Raw genomic sequence first — 17731 nt, forward strand, 5'->3', positions numbered from 1 at the left:
TTTCCAGCTCTCTAGAATTATATCTTCAAGCAGTCTCTGCAGCTGCACCCAAAGGGGAGGGAGCAGAACACATTTCTTTGCTGGCCTGCCTGACAGTATTGGCATGTGCTACCATGTGCCAGAGCTCCATAGGATGAGGAAATTCTGACAGAGCTGCACTTTCAACTCAAAATGTCATATGCAGCTCACAGGACCTCAGTGAACCCCACTTTGTCGATATTTTGTGTGAGTCCCTTGTTTCAGCTAGAACTGGAGGTGGGTGGAAGGTATTTTTTAAATAAATCTCTACAAAAAGAAATCTTGCTGCCCACCAACATATACTTTCTCTCAGAGCTGTGCATGGAAGGAACGCAGCAGGTAAAAAGAGTTGAATATTTTGGTCATGCATCATTCCTATTTGCATTGTTAAAAGTAAGGTTCTGATAAAAGATGGTGAATTGTGAGAAGCTTAGCATTATACATAAATATGCCCCTGTGGGCTTTTATAGTCTTGGGTAACTCATATCTGCTTCCAACCCCTGTATTTTCTTATTATTACTTTATAATATTTAATATATAATACATTACATATTAAATTCTATAATATGCTGTATAGCAATAATGATTAAAAGAATAAGTGATCTTATTTCTACTTGCACATTTTCAGGAAGATCAGAAGGTCATGAAATCATCAAATGTTTTGGGTTGACAGGGATCTTAAATATCATGTGGTTCCAATCCCCCTGCCATTGGCAGGGACACCTTGTATTAGATCAGGTTACTCAGAGCCTCACCCAACCTGGCCTTGGACACTTCAGAACTAGGCCATCCACAGTTTCTGTGCCAGTACCAAAGGGCTGAGTCTGTTTCTGTTCATTTTGTCTGTGAAAGACTAACTAAAGGGTGACCCTACTCTTCTCAGGCCGAGTTTGACCAGAGCAGAATGAGGACTTTGTTGGGATTGCTGCCTGCACAGACCACAGTGGCAGCCTGACTTTGGTCACCCAACTCTTAGTATGTAGACTTGGATCCTTACTCAACCCTCAGCTTCTCTCTAGGATAGGGGAAAGGATGCACAGGGTGGGAACAAAATGTTTCCATGCTCTCTTATCCCTCCAGTAGCTCATTACTGACTGTGTGAGTGATGTAAAGGAGTTCTGGCTCACACTGATTTCAAATTCAGATGTGTGCTGAGCACAGAAGCAGCAAGAGCCAACTGTAAAAGGTAGAATGATTACCTTCTGTGATTGCTACTTGGTATTAAAAGGAAGAGACAGAATAGTCTTTAGTGGCCAAAAATAAGAATAAAGAGCGATACTCTATGACCTGATCATTGACTCAACAGGAACAGACCGTGTTTTCATGTTTACATGCACAGACAAGGACCAGCAGAAAAGAGACAGACTAATTCAAACCCTCGAGACATGCAAGAAGGATCTTTTATGTGGTCTTCCTGCCTCACTACTTCTACACCAGTCAAGTGTAGAAGTATTTCTCCAAACCAGCAGAAGGTATGTGATGTTCTGACAGCGTAAGACCTGTCACACTGGTGGCATTGAGCCACATGAAAAAGCCCATTCTCCCCTTAGTTAGCTGTGCTCGATGTGTGGGGAGTGCCTGTGGCACAGCAGTTACATGCAGGTTTGTTCAGTGTGGCTTTTTATAGTCTAGTCAAGCAGAGATAATATTTGACTCTCAGTTTTGCCACCTGGCACCTGTCCTCCCACTGAATTGTTTCTGTCTCTACATGGCCTACAGAGAAAGGTATCCTTTTTTATCCTATATTATGGCTGTGAATATGTGACTGTGAAAAGGTGTTCAAGAAAACATGTTTTCAAGAGAATGAAATTCCAATATTTTTCTGTATATTCTCTCACTTTGCATTGTTTTACGGTGTTCCCTGAATTTTAGAACATTACTTATTGGTAAAACCAAGACCCTAAAGTAATTAATCCAATTTCTATGTATTCTGCCAGAGACCAGAAACTGGACAACCCCATATTGATATGAGTAGACTTGTTCTTCACCAAATTCTGACAGTGGACCTCACTTTAACAAATTCTTGCTAAACATTTCATCCTACAATAGTCCAGTGTCTCTCTTAGGCAGAAATTCCTCAGCAGACTGTATTTAGATTGTAAGACTTCCTATAACTTGAGAATCATAGTGTGTTTACCACTAGACTTCCAATGATATTGTTTACAAACATAATCCAGTTCAAACATGCATTATTTTGTTTTGTACAATCTTTCTCAGAGAGAGGTGAATAGCAATAGATCACAACTTTACCTTGGTGGTATTTGTGAGGAATGCACTGGCTCTGTTTGACTTCGATCTCATGAGATGATGCCGTGCTCACGCCTGCACAGGCACACAAGAAGAGAGAACAGAAGATACCATTGAAGGAGGACTGTGAGACTGCCATTGAGTCATCAATTCCATAGGCAATAATACACAATGCCCAAGTAAGAAAAAAGTCTCCTGCTCTCCTTCCGAGAGCCCTGGCAAGGAAAATGGGATTTCTGTAATTTCCCAAGACTACTTGTTATTAGAAGCCTCAGCTTAGTAAAGAGAAGGAAGGAAAAGGAAACTAGGTAAAGGACTGGTTAATTAGCTCAAGCACAGTGGCAGGATGGCTTTGCTAACTAACCACCAACTGTGGGTCCCAGAACTGATCAAGTCAGTTACACCTCTTAAAACCAACTGAGCCAGTTTGAAAAGAGTTTCTTAAAATTCATCCTGTGTGAGCTACTTTGTTGAAAATAGTGTCTGTAGCGAATTCTCGTGTAATTTTTCTGTCAGTTTTGTTCTTTAACTTTCAGATCAACTGGGCACTGCTGGAAAATGGTCACCCACTGTCTGGTCAGAGCAACTATCCCAGGACAAAGAGAGAGCAGCCCCTCTCTGTATCACATCAAAAGTTTGCTTCAAGGACTCTGCTGCTGGCTTCTGCTGCAAGAAAGGCTGTCCCAAATACTGCTCTATGTGCTTTGTCTCACACACTGGTTTACAGTCCTAATGCCCACAGATCATCTGCTTCACCCCTCCTGCAGCCTCACATGCCTTTGGGCAGTCACAACAGGAAGAAGGCATTTCAAAACTCTGTTCATAAAACCTACTCTGGGGACCTCCTTGACAAACATGCAATTTACTTTACAGAAAAGAAGCAGTGTTTTACCCCTCGGATCTTGAAGACATCGCATCAACCTTTTCTTGTAAAATATAGATGTTATAATCCTCCTTCTAGAAAAAGGAGCTCCTCTCTGGGCAGACTATCAATTAAATCAGCAGGCATCAACAACAAAAAAAGGAGAAGGCTTGCACAGGTGCTGACATCAATGCTAAAAGTTACACAATTTTGGTTTCAAACACATCATTTGAATCATAACTGTTTTTCACTGTGCTTTTAATCTTTCAGATTTTTAGAGAATGCACATATGAGACCACATTCTGCTCACTTTTCTCAGCAGCCAGTTGAGGTTAGTGTAGCCAGTGAGTTACAAAGAAAAAAAAGGCAGAAAACACTGCTCATAAACAAAAGTTGTCCTGGTTATGTGGGAATTAAATGGATAATGGAGTCCGTGGCTTTGAGGAATCTTTGTTAAGAGCAAAACCAAAATATCCAACTGTCTTATGAGACGTGACTAAGGTTTTAATTGAGAAATCCAGCATGAAGGGCTAGATAGGGTCAACAGGCATCTGTGAATAAAATAGGAGTAGCTAAAGTAACTGGTCTCTCTGAGAAACACAAATGAGACACTGTGATACAAATAGAGTATCCCAACACAAATCTGCTATTTTGACAGCAGAGTTCTTTCCTACTTGACTGAACTCCTGCTTTTTAGTTAGTTTACAGCCTTTCGTTCCATCCAAATAATAACTTGGAGTCCAGAAATGTCCACACAAAGTGCTATTCACTCTGACTACAGTCACATGTCATGCAAGATTTTGTCTGGAAGTTGCACTCCATTAGTCATCTGGATTTTCAAGATGAATGGTGGATTGATTTAGGAAATTTTAGTGCACTTAAAAATAAGGGTTGCTTAACAATAGCCAAAGCCATGCATGATAGAGGAGTTTTGTATAATTCCCTGGCTCACATGCCCCTTTACATAAGCCATGCTAAATTTCTACACAGCTCAGCCAAGGAACCACAAGCATGATATATGATAGCCTTGTCCTTGATAGTACTATTTCAGTCTTTGCTCCAACCACCAAAACCCTCATTTAACAATATTAGCTGGAGAAGCTCTTACTTTCATTTGATGATCTGATCTGATTTTCTAAGTCCTCTTTCAAAAACACAAATGTATTTTGCATGCTGTTCTAAATAAAATGCTGTTGTATTTGTATGGAATCTGTAAAGATTTTCAATTTTGACACAAATTCTGATTTTCTTTATATTTGCTTCCTTTCTCTCAGGTTATACTAGCTGATTTCAATTTCTGCTAACATGAACCTACCCAATAATAATACTTATTCATTATTTACATGAGTGATTGACACCCAAGACATTTACTTCACATGAGCTGGAATGTGATATAGTTGTAATTTTGGTATATTGTGAAATCAGATTTCCCCTGGTACTCTGAATGGAAATAAATAATGATAATCCAAAGATAGTTAAATTATTTCCTTTTTCTCCTTTTCATTTTTGTGGCAGAACCATGAATTGTGGACTCATGATTCTGAAATGCCACTTTCTCCAGGATTACAACTTGAACAAGTGTAAGTCAAATGTTTGTTTGTCCCTTTCAACTATTTCTAAGCTTCATATCAAAATATTAAACTGGAAATGTAGTGGAAAATTGAAAACATTACACAAAAGCCTATTTTCAATGGCTGTATGCAGTGAGTAGAGGGATTCAATTGGGAATAAAGGATTCAGCTACTTGCTTGGGAAATGAGGGATCAGAAAGCTGGAAGAGTTTTTCTGGGTCATGCCACCCCTCCTACTGTAGGCAAGCTAAATATGTTAAGACTAACTAATAAATAAACAAAATTAAAATTATCTTCTGGTACCTACACTTTGTTCACTGGAACCATTTTTAACTGATTATTCACAAAAGGCATAGATCTTTTAGATTAATGAAATTTATGGATTAGAATATTTTGAGAGTTGATCAACAGAATTGTCAAAAACAGTTATTTAAAAACTTTTAAGCCTGATTAGCAAAAACTGAAGACTAGTAAATAGATTAAGCACTTTTGTTTAATTACTCTAAAACCACTGCATCTTTAATTGGTATTGTAAACCTTATTTGTATTCTGTGTATGTTAAAAAAGATGCTGACAGTTTGTGTGTTTGTATAGAGAAGAAGAATACCTTTGTTTTCTCCAGGATCTTACAAATGATATTTTGATTAGAAGTTGTTACCAAAAAGAGTGAGTGCTTTGACTTTAATATTTATTTATTTGAGAAATAAAATTTTGATGTATCAGTGTAAAGGACTGGTAGTTTTAATGACAGCAAAGTGTAACTCTGATTCAGCTTAATTGGATGAATACTTTTGTGACTGAACTGTATGGGAGTCATGATCTAAATTGAGTAGCTGAACAGAAAATACTCTCAGCCAGCCTCGTATTTCCCACTGACTTCTAGTAGAAACATGGAAATATCATGTTCGCTAACCCTGTTCTCAAGCTCATTCCTTTATACAGGATGGTGATGGATATTATTGTTACAACTGTCTCATTCCAGTTCCCAGCCAAACTTGAGCTAGCAACCCATGGAGTCTTCCCTAGCAAAGTTCATCAGAGCAAGATTCCCTGTTTAGAGTTCTTCCTCCCTCCTATCAAAGCAAAATAAATAAATGCAATGATTACTTTCTTTAGGATATGTGCAGTCTCAAGTTAATGATCCACACAAAGGTTAGAGCCAAACACACCTCGTGCTGCTGGTGTCTAAATGCAGCCAAAACTGGGTGTCCCTTTCCTAAGCAATTTCTTGTCTGCATCTTAACTGGAAGAAACTCCTCCTTTGATAGAGGATTTTATCTCAATGTTTAAGGTTTTAAGTGCTTGATGCTAGAGAGGTGCCAATCCCCCAGAATCAATCCATCTCAGCCTGACACCATGGTATTTCTTTTCCAGTTTAGAGGATTTGAGTTAAAATTCTTAAGACTCTTTAAAAAAAAAGTGGTCATTGACACAATGTTGTTAGTTTGTTTTCTGAGCAATCAATTAAAGGTAGGAGTTCCCCTCCTTCCTTCTAGGTATTATAGTTTTCAGACAAACATAAGGTCCAAATTAGAAGTGAATTTTCTAGATACACTGGGAGGAATACTAGCAGATTTGAAAGACACCGATTAATTTACATTGAAAAGATCACAAAGCACGGGGCCAGCCCATAGATACAGTAAAAAAAAGTTAAGGGTCTGTGTGTTTGTGTCCCCGCTTTGGCCTGCAGGGTGAGAGGACTACTCTTCTGGCTTTAGAGGGAGGTGGTTTAGATGCTGTGTACTCCTCCCTCAAAAGTAAAGTTTACTAAAAATATGTGAAAAATCACCCACTGTTGTTCTCGGGTTGTCTCTAATAACAGAACTTACTTGGTCTGAAGAAGAAAAGTGAACAATCAATAATATCCTTTCATTTTAAAGCACAATAATTTCTAAGTAGGTTTTATGTCTAACTAAGAAAGAGACACAACTAGTAGCCTTAGCTACCCTGCAGGATTAATATTACAGACACATTTTAAAGTTTCCATTTATTTAGGCTAGTATTCTGTAGATAAAATCATGAATGCCCTCTCAATTCTAATACAGGGTATAAAACCAAACCAGCTCTGCTGAGCCCTCCAGCTCATTGCAAGCATTGCTGGAAATGGGTTAGATTTAATTATGATTGCAGAACCTGGAGACCTAATTTCCCTAGTCAGATAGTTCTTTATTTTTATGAATTCACAAGTCTTTTGCTCATAGCTGTTCATGGCTCTAAAAATTTATTGGGAGAACTTTCTGACCATATCTGCCTTTCCCTAGTACACCTATTAAGCAACCTATGAGCACGAAAGTCCACCCTTCAGTGTTTCCCTAAGTTACTGAAAAGGAGACCCAAGAACAAAGAGATCACGCAAATGACCTTCAGAGTCTAAAAAGTGCTGGCTAGAGGCAGTTCCAAAGCCCTCTTTGAGTAGCACCATATATTGGACAAAGGAACAAGAGCTATAAATGAATCTAGGAGGCTGCTTGCAGTACTGCCCAGCACCCCAGTACCCCCAGCAGTTTCACTCAGTCAATGTGGTGGAACAGAACTTGGCAGTAGCAAGAGAGACTTAGGCCCCACCAAAACACAGAGGGGGACTACTACATTGTGATGGGGAGCACCAATACTTCCCATTTTAATTTTTTTATTAAAAGTAGGAGAAGAAATTAGAATTATATACACGAAAGTCTTTCCCTAACATAGTTCCTGCCAAACAGCAAGCACTTGGAATGAGAATATCCAACAACCTTAAAATGTTTAAGATTTTAGTTTTTAAATCCACTTACAGGAGGATGGGGAGGAGATGGAACAAAAGTGGAAGGTTGGGGTGTATGTTAAGTGATCTGAAAAACAGGCTGAGTAGTTATTTTTCATTTTGAAAGTATATGGACCTTGAACAGTTGAATTTTTTTGAACTGATGTTCCTTTTTCTTTTTTTTTTTAAGGGCACTAGAAGATATATTTCAAATGCACATTAAAAGTAAGAGGCACAACCTTGATGAGGTGAGCAAAAAAACATCTAATATTAAATATTCTGTCACCTCCAGTAGAAATGCTGTACATCAATGCTGAGCAACAATTTATGGCAGATCGACTACTACACAATTTTAATAAAAAGCAAGGAGAAATTCCCCCTACTAAGGCAGCAGTAAGGGTGTTTTCCATGGAGAGCTGGTAAAGAGAGATTTTTCTGTATATTTTTGTGTATTGCTCTAATAATGTTTCTAAAAGACAGATAATGTAGTTAGTATGCAGAATGACTTTAATTACATAAAACCTGTTCACAAAGAACATTTGTTGCTGCACTTTTTTGCTGTGACTGCCATTTTCTGGAGCAGACCAGCAAAATAGGCTTGGAGGCTGTGACTAGATCCAGTAAGAAGACTTTGCAATTTAATAGCTTGAATTTAGGAGTTTGGTCACCAGAACAAAATGTAAAATTCTAAGTCCAACATTAAGGCTCCCCAGGTGGTGCCTGCTGAGAATTATACACCTCAAAATGCTTGTCTGGACATCTCCCACGCTGAGAGGGAAGAGGCCTGTGGAGAAACAAAAAGAAATGCCAGGCACAAATACACAGCCACAGTCCTGTCTCTCCTGTCTGCAAGTCTGGCACCTTATCTAGGATGAGCAAAAGCACATTTGCCTGTGTTAATCCAGGGTTTAGAGCCCTCTCCTGAGAGCACAGCTTATAAGTGCCCTCTGAAAAAATTGGAAAGAAGATGCTGTTTTCCTTTTAAAAGTCATTTGCAGAGAAAGTGGTATTAGTGGCATTGCCATTGTCTTTGCTGTTATTCCAGTTTGGTTGAAGCACTTGCCCATGAAATGGGGAAAGCAGATTCCAAAGGCTGAAAAGACCAAAATCCAACACCTTATGAGCAGATGGTCCAACTGGGCTTTTGAACTAATTCCTCTAGGTTAAACTGTAGGAGCAAAATGAGGGACATGAGCACTGCAAACTGAGGCCGTAGCACTGATTTAAAAGGCACTAATTTTTTCTGCTTCCCAGTAACTGATAATAGAAATTCCTTCTTCTTTACAGACTCTGAATTAAAGGGAAAAAAAAAAGATAAAAACACATTCCCAAGGGCCTGCTGCAAAACCATGGGCTCTGCAGAGGGTGCAGAAATTCACTCACAGCTTTCCTTGCATTATCTGCCTACTGCTAATTGGAGGGACCCTGCCCAGTGCACAGGGCTTGGGGCTTTTTCATCCTGTGTTTCTCCCATGTCCCACAGGGACTGAGCCTGCTTATTCCAGCATTGAGAGGCATCTGATGCTTGAGTTCCTCTCTAGGTCCTACCTTAAAGGCCTCTGCACAAAAAGACATTTCATTGGGTCAGATGATCCAAAGGTTTCATGGTCAAGGACTCGGAGATTGCATTCTAAAGCACACTCAGGTGGGAACTTTTCTGAGAAACTGTCAGAATTCGGCTTTTAGACAAGCTACCTTGACTTATTTTTTTCTGCAAATTTTAACCATATAGAATCATGCTTCCTTCAACACTAGGTATGTGGGAGTTGCACATGATTTGCACATTGAATAAACAACAATCAAATGAATTATAAAATAATTAGAAAGCAGAATGTTATTTTGTCTTTTAAAGTGCTACAATTAGGGGAGAGGTGGTGTTTTGGTAACTGTTTAGTTGCTGGACTGACAGGCAGTAGGTGGAAAAACTGTTTAGGGAATGATCTGAGTTGAAATTAGTGAAATTTAAGTTGGTTTTGTGGGAAAAGAATCAGCAGCTGCACCTCAATTTGAGAGGATATGTATTTTACATCTGACTAGAGGATGCTGAGCATATTTGTAAGGTCAGCTGTTGCCTTAGAGATAGAGCTGAGAAACCTTTAATAGGAAACTGAAGGTATATGATTGCTTCTAGAAGGATGAGTTTGCAAGCTGTGGCAGATTTCCACTATGTCCCACTGCAACATGTTTGATATCTAGGAACACATTGTTCTGCACCTGAGTTGAGCTTAAGCCTGGTGTCTTCCCCTTCAAAAAAACTGACTAAAAATTTTAAAGAAGCTCAGAAGAGGGGAATAAAATGTAAAGATTATTTTACATTTATTTTTATGAGAACTGATGCAAAGATTATTGTTAATCAAATATTTGCATGTTTAGCCGTGCATCAATGAAAGGAAAAAGAACCAAACTACCTCTGTATAATAGAAGAACACAGCAAAAACAGGAGAAAGAAGTGTTCTTTGGAAAGGTTAAATATGAAGTGTAAGCATAACTTACACCACAAGAAGCTTGTGAGCAGTGACATTTATTAGACCAGGCACAGTTCCCACAAGAAAAGTAATGGAAGCTGAATCACTTTGTGGCTTTTAAAAGTGAACTGGCCAGTGGATGGAAATGAATTTCATAGTGAGTGGACTTTTGTCCTAGAAAATTTTTTCTCTTTTATTTTGTTGACTTTGGTTTTTTTTTTTTTTTTTTTTTTTTTAAAAAAACTCTTTCTATTTCCTATCACTGCTTTCTGGACCAGACAGACAAAATAAGAAGATGGAAACACTTATCAAGGTCTTTGCAATGTCTTTTTTTTACCCACACTGGATGCCTCAAAATTGTTATTTGGGTACTTCCTTCACTGGGCTCTGCTCTTCTGTGTACTTGCTATCCAAAACCAACACTCTCCTCTCCAAGTTCTTGCTGGCATTTGCTCCAGCACAGTGTCTGAGATCTGTTCCCTGAAACAACCTCCACGTTGGTCTACTGCCTGCTAAACATCATGAGGGTGCTTAAACCCCCCCAAACATGTTGCCTGACCCACTGTCCATGTTTGTCCACACACCATGTCCAAGCAATCCTCACGACTTACTAGGGAATTCACGGCTCTAGTACCTGCAGCCTCTTCTCCAGCTCTCAGAAAGAGAGTTGCTTTTCCAGGGAAATGGTCACACACTCAATAGGATGTTACATGGGGACTGAGGGAAAGAAGAATGCAATTAGTTGCCTAATTAAATTAGGAAATATAGATAGATAAGTTTTTTTGCTTTAGAACATGCAATCTCAAACAGCATGCCCAGGAGAAAGCATGCACCAATCCCTCCAGCAAATTTTTTTTCTGCTGTTCACACTATTTCACTGCCTCTGCAGACTGTATTCAGTGGTCTGCTTAGAAGATTTCAGCTGAGGGCTCTTTTCACCTGGCCAGTTCTGGATATTCAAACATTATTTTATGATTGAGTATAACAACTTTTTTTTTCTACCACATAAATTAAGAAACTGAAGAGTTTTTCCAACAAATTTTCACAGAGGAAACAGGTTGCCCCATTTTCTGTAGTAATGAAATGGTCTCCACTCAAGAAAGCTTGTAAAAATTGTCTAGACACTCGAATTGCTCAAATACACCATCAGTTTTATACCTTTAGAAGTGCAAGGATGACATATCTGCTGCAGAACCTGATCCATACTCAGATACATTTCAAGAAGCTATCAGTTCCATAAAAAATATTTCATTGAAAAGAAAAAAATGCTGGTCCTTGCTAAGAGGTACAAGTAAAAGGGTAGCTCTTATAATCCAGGAAAGTGGAAAATGTATCTCCTGGGTTTGAAATAGCCACTGAAATGGGTCTGTAAGTGCATTTCAGGAAATTGATGGGAAACTAACACAGCACCTGCAGGGGTGAGGGATCCAGTGCCCATCAGTCTTCCAATGAGCAAACTGTTCCAAGTAACTTATTTCTGGGAATTTTATAATATAAAACCAAAAGCTTCTGAAGACACAAAGTAATATCTTACACTTGTTTTATGCCTTTGCTTTTAGGAGGATCATAAAGTGTTCATTTTGAAAAAAAATACAGTGTAATGACACCAAAAGTTTTATCTCAGGTGAGGGGAAGATGGAAGACACCCGATAAATGGCACCCTGCAGTGTTACCAAACATTTCAGGACAGGAACATAAAACAGCATAGGCAGCTGAATATCACAGTGGTGTGGAAGCCCAAAAGCTGCTTTATTCAACCAAATAAAATCATTTCCTTTGATTACCATGCAAGTATGGCCTCAGTGATAAGGCCTGGCAGAAAGTGTCATAGCGTCTTTCACAGCCATTAGTGGAAATGTCTATTTTTACATTTCTAAGGGGGAAAAAAAATCCTTCTTTTTGATGTACCACACCTCAGCACTATCTTGAGTCACACTGAAGCAGACACAGGAGAAAGCAACCTCTGCTTAATCCCTGGCACTATCTCCTACATGTCCTTGGCCCTTCCCTTCTCAGATACTCTGCCATACTCTTTCTACTTAGCCCATGGTGCCTCATGGGATTGCCTAAGGAGGAGACACATCACAAACGACTGTGGTTTGGGATGCTAATGCAATAATTAGTGGCTTAATCATCAAAGCAACTTACAAACAGTCCCTTTCAGCCCTGTGCACTGTTACCATTTAAATACAGCATTTTGTAATGGACCATAATTAGATACTGCACATGAGAAAGTTTTAAAAGTAAACCAGTAAAAATGAAAATGACTGCTCTGAGATGAGCACAAGACCCAAGTTTATTCTTCTCACAACAGAAAATGTCAGTGATCTGGTATGTGGAAACTTTCTTCCAAACCTGTACTGACCCAGTGGCCCCATCACAGGCAGAAGGGGAAACGTCCTGTGAAACAAGTTCTCTTACCCATGTGACTTAAAGTAGGAATATTCTATCTTGGCAAAATTTTAGAAATTCCAGATCAAATAGTTTAATTTAAATTTCTTCAATTTCTTCTGAAGTTTCAACTGGATGTACTGATTTCACTGCCTGCTCTGGCCATTTATACAACAGAGCTCATCCCATTTCAAGTGGACATTCAGTGGTGTGGCTGCAGAGGCAAACACCCTTTTCTTCAAGTTGCCTATGTAAACCAGAGTTTCCAAACTTGAAGACAACTGGAAAACTGGACAAGTACCACCCAAACACAATCCATCTCCCTATTAGAGGACACATGTACGGTAGATTCTTCACACCTGCATTGGTTACTTTGGCCACTGAGACCAAGCCTAACCCAGACCATGATTTATTTATAGGTCACCAAGCTTTAAAATTAGGTCTAGAGGGGAAACTCTCATAGGTAAAACACACTTTTGTAAAACGAACACTCACCTAGTTAAACACAGGCAGCTCAGAACTGTGCAGGCCTGGCCACCAACTCTCACACTTCCCAGCCTTCCATAGCCTTGGCTGCTATACTGGATTTTTTCCTCTTGTTGAAGATTCACTTTAGCAGTCAAGTCAGCAAAACAGACCACAGAAGATAAAAAAATCACCTTATAATATGTACAAAAAGCAGTCTTGCAGATGGGTTTGAATAACTTTTATATTCATTCAGAAATTTTTGTGAGAATTTCTATAGAGTAATGGAAGAGGTTTTAAAGTTGCTCTTTTCACTTTCTTGGGTATTTCTTAATGTCTATCATAATACATTAAGGGCATAAACTTCTCAAAAGAAAAAAAATGCTGAATATTGCAAATCTCATCAGTCAGTTTGACAAAGTACATGCATGAAGAAATTCACTGGATCTATATCACAAGGAGTTTGCTCCTTATTTTCTGAACACTAGTTCTGAAAATGAGTAGTCTCAGCTACAAAAGTGACTTCTTTTGAAATACTGGATGTTTTGTGTTTCCAGCTTATAGAGTGTCCATTATCTTTAACATGTTTTAAAAGAACAAGTACTTTTCTCTTAAAGTGGTCAAGATTGAATCCTTGTCATAATGACCTTCAAATTGAACCAGAGTTTTAAAATTTTCCCAGTAAGCTCCTCAGAGTCTGCCCATTTTTTTCCCTTGCTGTGTGACAGCTTCCAGACTCCATTCCGTGCCATGAATACCCCCAGGTCTTCCTCCACAGAACAAAGAGGCCATCATGATTATTATCTCTTAATAAAGCAAAGTTCAGTGACAGTGCTCTAGGAATGCTAATTGATTAAACTGTAATCCATTTTCCCCTAGATTCATTCTGACAGTGATACTAATAATTTTCTCAGTCTTGAGCAAGTCAAACCACACTGGTCAGGTGCTCTCAGTCTACTCTGCAATCATCTGCCATTCAAAATCTATTCTTGTACTTTCCAAGATAGGTGAATTGTTTGCTTACTAACTACCTGCAATCCAGACTGCTGACTGCGCATTTCATCACCATTTTCCCTTCTCCCAGTATGATTATACTGGATCACAGAGGTTTTTTAATTCCAGTGGTCTTGGCTCTTTGTAAGGCTGAAATAGAGAAACACATGGGGTCACAACAAAATATGAAAAAGCACCTGTTTTTCTCCAATGAATTCTGGATGTTTAAGCTGGTGTCTTACCTATGAGGAACCTGAGCACATGGTAGGCCTAACCTTGGGCTACATGCAGTCCCAAGCTATGATGCAGCAATCTGCCACATTATTCTCACACAGAAAAGGTTAATTTGCTGCTACTTTATGCTGTGTGTTCCATGGAGCACTACTCCATGGGAGCTTATTGTAGGCAGACACTTCCCATAGAACATACTCCACCAAAAGAAGTTAACTTACTCTTAAAGGTAAGAGCCAAGTGCTTTCTAGCAGTTACCTGCATTGCAGGTGCCTAAGACACCCCTGTAAAGGCACAAAGTACCACAGATGATGCTCAAGCACTACTCATACTGCAACAGCTGTGATCTGGAAAAGAGGTTCTTGTTTCTAGCCTTTTCTGGTATTTAACATAGATGGAAACTGCATCTTCCAGAATGGGATTTTCCAGGAGAATTTAGCTAAAAGATAGATAATCTAGCAAAATGGAAGATAACTGCAAATAACTTGCAAATGGAAGACAAAGTCTCTGGGACTTGAGTGAGCTAGAGGAAATAAATGAATGAGGTAGTAGGGACAGAAGTGAAACACCTACTTAACTGAAACCTCATTTCAGTAGTTTTCTCCAGTTAATTAAGTATTGAGGAAAATGGATGCAGAAAGTACATTTTAAAGCAATCAAGTACTGCCAGAAATCAAACCAGCAATTTGAAAAGAGAACAACACTGCTCTCTGGCATCTGACAAAATAAGATATTTGACAGGGAACAATATGTGCAGTACTGGTTAATTGGGAGGCAAGGAGAAGAATAATCATAGCTGCATTACTGAATTTATGTAAGTGTCTCCAGTGTACCACAGGGACGATGTGAATTTGTGGAATCCTCCTGCCTGCTACAGCAAGCCAGCAATCACTTACATTCCCATCAACATTTTTTTCAATGTACCCTAGACAGCAATGCAGAAATAGCAACTGTGGTGGCTGAGCCCAGGAGAATTGCCTCTAAAATGACTGTAAAATCCCCCACTTTCCTCTATTGATGAAGAGATATTGGATAGGAAACAAGTGGGAAAGAATTAATACTTGGTCTCCTATGCTAAAGCTCATCAGAGCAGGGTACAACCCCTTCCCAGTTATCTGACTATGGAATATGGCTATTCCAGCATCAGTTCTAAACAGGGTAGGTTGACTGTGTGTTTTTGCAAAGCATCAGCTTTAGAGCAAAGACAAGACCTTAATTTCTTTCTCTTTTACTTCTAAGCTGTAGCCAAGCACCATGGGAACTCAACCCATAAACTCAGCTACATTTTGGAAGCTCTGGCAGAGCATTCAAGGCTATATTGTCTTCCCTGCAGCTGGTTCACTGACTTTCCATTTTTAACATGTCATTTTAAGCACATTAAAAGGATGCTTTCAACACAAGAGTGCTGCTTTGTCAAAGAAATCAGCAATGGATGGAGACACCTGAGCAAATCAATCATTTGGTACCCTTCCCAATCACACTTAAAGCAGTGTAAGGGGATGTGCACTTTGTGGGAGATTCTTATTTAGATTCTTTGATATAAACTAATACTTTAATGTGTCTCAGCAGTAAATTTGCTGACTTGAAGATAATATCAGGAACCAGATACCAAACACTTATATAAAAAGAGAAGTAAAGGGCAGCTAACCAAGTTAAACAAGCAGTGAAGCAAGTAGGAGATCTGGAAATCACAAAGATTCACATCGATTCTTTCCTCTGTAATTGCTCACAAGAATTTGAAGAGAAAGAAAAATCCCTTAGGATGAAATATCAGTCTTCTCCATTACTACTTTTAGCCTCTATGATCAGAATCTAAGGTAATTATGTTAGTTCAAAATTAAGTTAATCCAAACTATGTTTCCCTCAGAAGAACTAAAATCTTCAGTCCCTCAGTACCAGGCAGTGCCTAAAACCACACATAAGTTTAAATATCAACAACAGTGCTGAAAACAGAGTATTTTTCAATTTGAGGTCAAAAGAATACAGAACATTTCCCTTTCTCTTCCCATTTTGCCTCTAGAAGAAAAAATCAGTAGTCAGATGTGGATACACAGTCTTCATGAAAAAGTTAATCTTCCTTCACAAGTTCAGATGTATTTACACTGTATTTTATGTGATACTCAGCAGGCCACCTAAATAAAGAAGCCCTGAAATAAAGGAACCTCTGTATCCAGCACAGAACAGATTCTCACTAAGCTTCCATCTGCTCAATTTATGAAGCACAGAGCAGAAAAGCAAAATACAAAGAGCTGCTGATTTTTCTATGCACCCATCAGACCTTCCACTGAAATATTTCAACAGCTGTATTGTCAATAGAGACCATGATTTGTCTGCTGTTAAAAAAGCTTCCAGGAATAAAACCATGCAAAAAGCCAAACAAATTTAGCTGTTTCATAGCTACATCTTAGCTGTTTCATAGCTACATCCTGTTTTTCTATGTTCCATAGATTTTCTGAACTTGACACTGAAATAACTGCTTGGGTGTGCATATAAGTATGTCAGAGAATATGTACACACACAAATATATTCTATTTTATATACATGTAAATGATACAGATATTATATATATAAAAAGCTATCTATCTATCTATCTATATGTTTACAGAGATCATCTTCTATCTCCTGTCCCTAGAACGATAGACAAACTAGTCCATATATCAAGCAAGTCCACAACATTGCCTTTGAATACTACAATTGCAGTCTGCTTTCACCACAGTCCACCTTGCATCCAGTTGTCAACATTGTTAAGTTCCAAAAGCTGTTTTCAATTGCTGTTTTCTGCAGAAAATTACTGGCAGCCTTTTGTAATTTATGGCTATTTAGGATAAGATAGACAAAGCAGAGGGAGGTGGAATCATTTTAAGGGCTAGACAGCTGAAATCTTAAACAGCAAGAACAAGGCACCTGAAACTAGTTCTGGGACAAATCTGGTGTGTTCTCCAGCACTGGGCCATGCAGTGGCAAGCTTGTTTTCTCTTTTTCCTTACAGTGTTTACATTGTTCAGCAATATTACCCTGTGTAAAGGGAACTTGTTTGGCATGTGTTGCATGGAGAAGTTCCCCATTAGGTGTGTGTTGATCTTTTCTCTGTCATCACCTTCAAGGTTTTAGGGCACTATTTGCTTTGTTGTTCAATACACATTTCTGAGACCAGGCACGTTTGGATTCATTGCTGCTTCCCTGGTATTTTTCTTTCTCCTTAAAAGTTTATTAATTTGAATCAACTGAAGGGCACACCAAAAACATCAGCTGGATAGTAAGAGTGTGATTTTTTTTTTCAGCTCCATCTCTCCCTCCCACCGGCCATCACTGGATGTAGGCACACAGTATGTGGTAATTGGGAGTGGGGCTGTGGCACAGCCTCATCCCTAATGGGCTACAGCTGTGCAGGACAGGTGACCAGCACTGAAGGTAATGAGGCACTCCATGTCTCATTACTGAAACACTCCTGTGCCACTCTCTGTGCCGAGGCACTGACCAATCACAAAAGGGTAGAGAGGGCACACAGGTGCAATGCATGTAAGATGAAGCGTATAAAAGGTTGTGCTGAAGACCAATAAAGGGCTGATGCTTGAAGTCTTCTTTGGTGTCAGCTATACTCTGTACAGTGACAACTGGATGAGCAGATGCTTCCAAGTGGTCCCAGTGAGCCAACAAGCGTAGGAATGGCAGCACTGTCCCCAAGAGTGGAAATGCAGGGCAGTGCAGAGAACTCATGATCACCCCTGCAGCCAAGGGGGCTGCGTAA

General features: G+C 39.2%; 1 long non-coding RNA gene across 1 annotated transcript; it reads right to left on the reverse strand.

Annotated features, from left to right (window-relative positions):
* Positions 1–7994: 7994 nt before the first annotated feature.
* LOC128786368 (uncharacterized) lies at positions 7995–13898 on the reverse strand. The gene is made up of 4 exons (XR_008430260.1): positions 13791–13898; positions 12790–12904; positions 10515–10620; positions 7995–8222 (listed from the first exon to the last, which is right to left on the reverse strand). It is a non-coding gene; the product is annotated as an uncharacterized LOC128786368 (long non-coding RNA).
* Positions 13899–17731: the final 3833 nt, after the last annotated feature.

Source organism: Vidua chalybeata, chromosome 3 (genome assembly GCF_026979565.1).
Source record: "Vidua chalybeata isolate OUT-0048 chromosome 3, bVidCha1 merged haplotype, whole genome shotgun sequence".
Taxonomy (NCBI): Eukaryota; Metazoa; Chordata; class Aves; order Passeriformes; family Viduidae; genus Vidua; species Vidua chalybeata.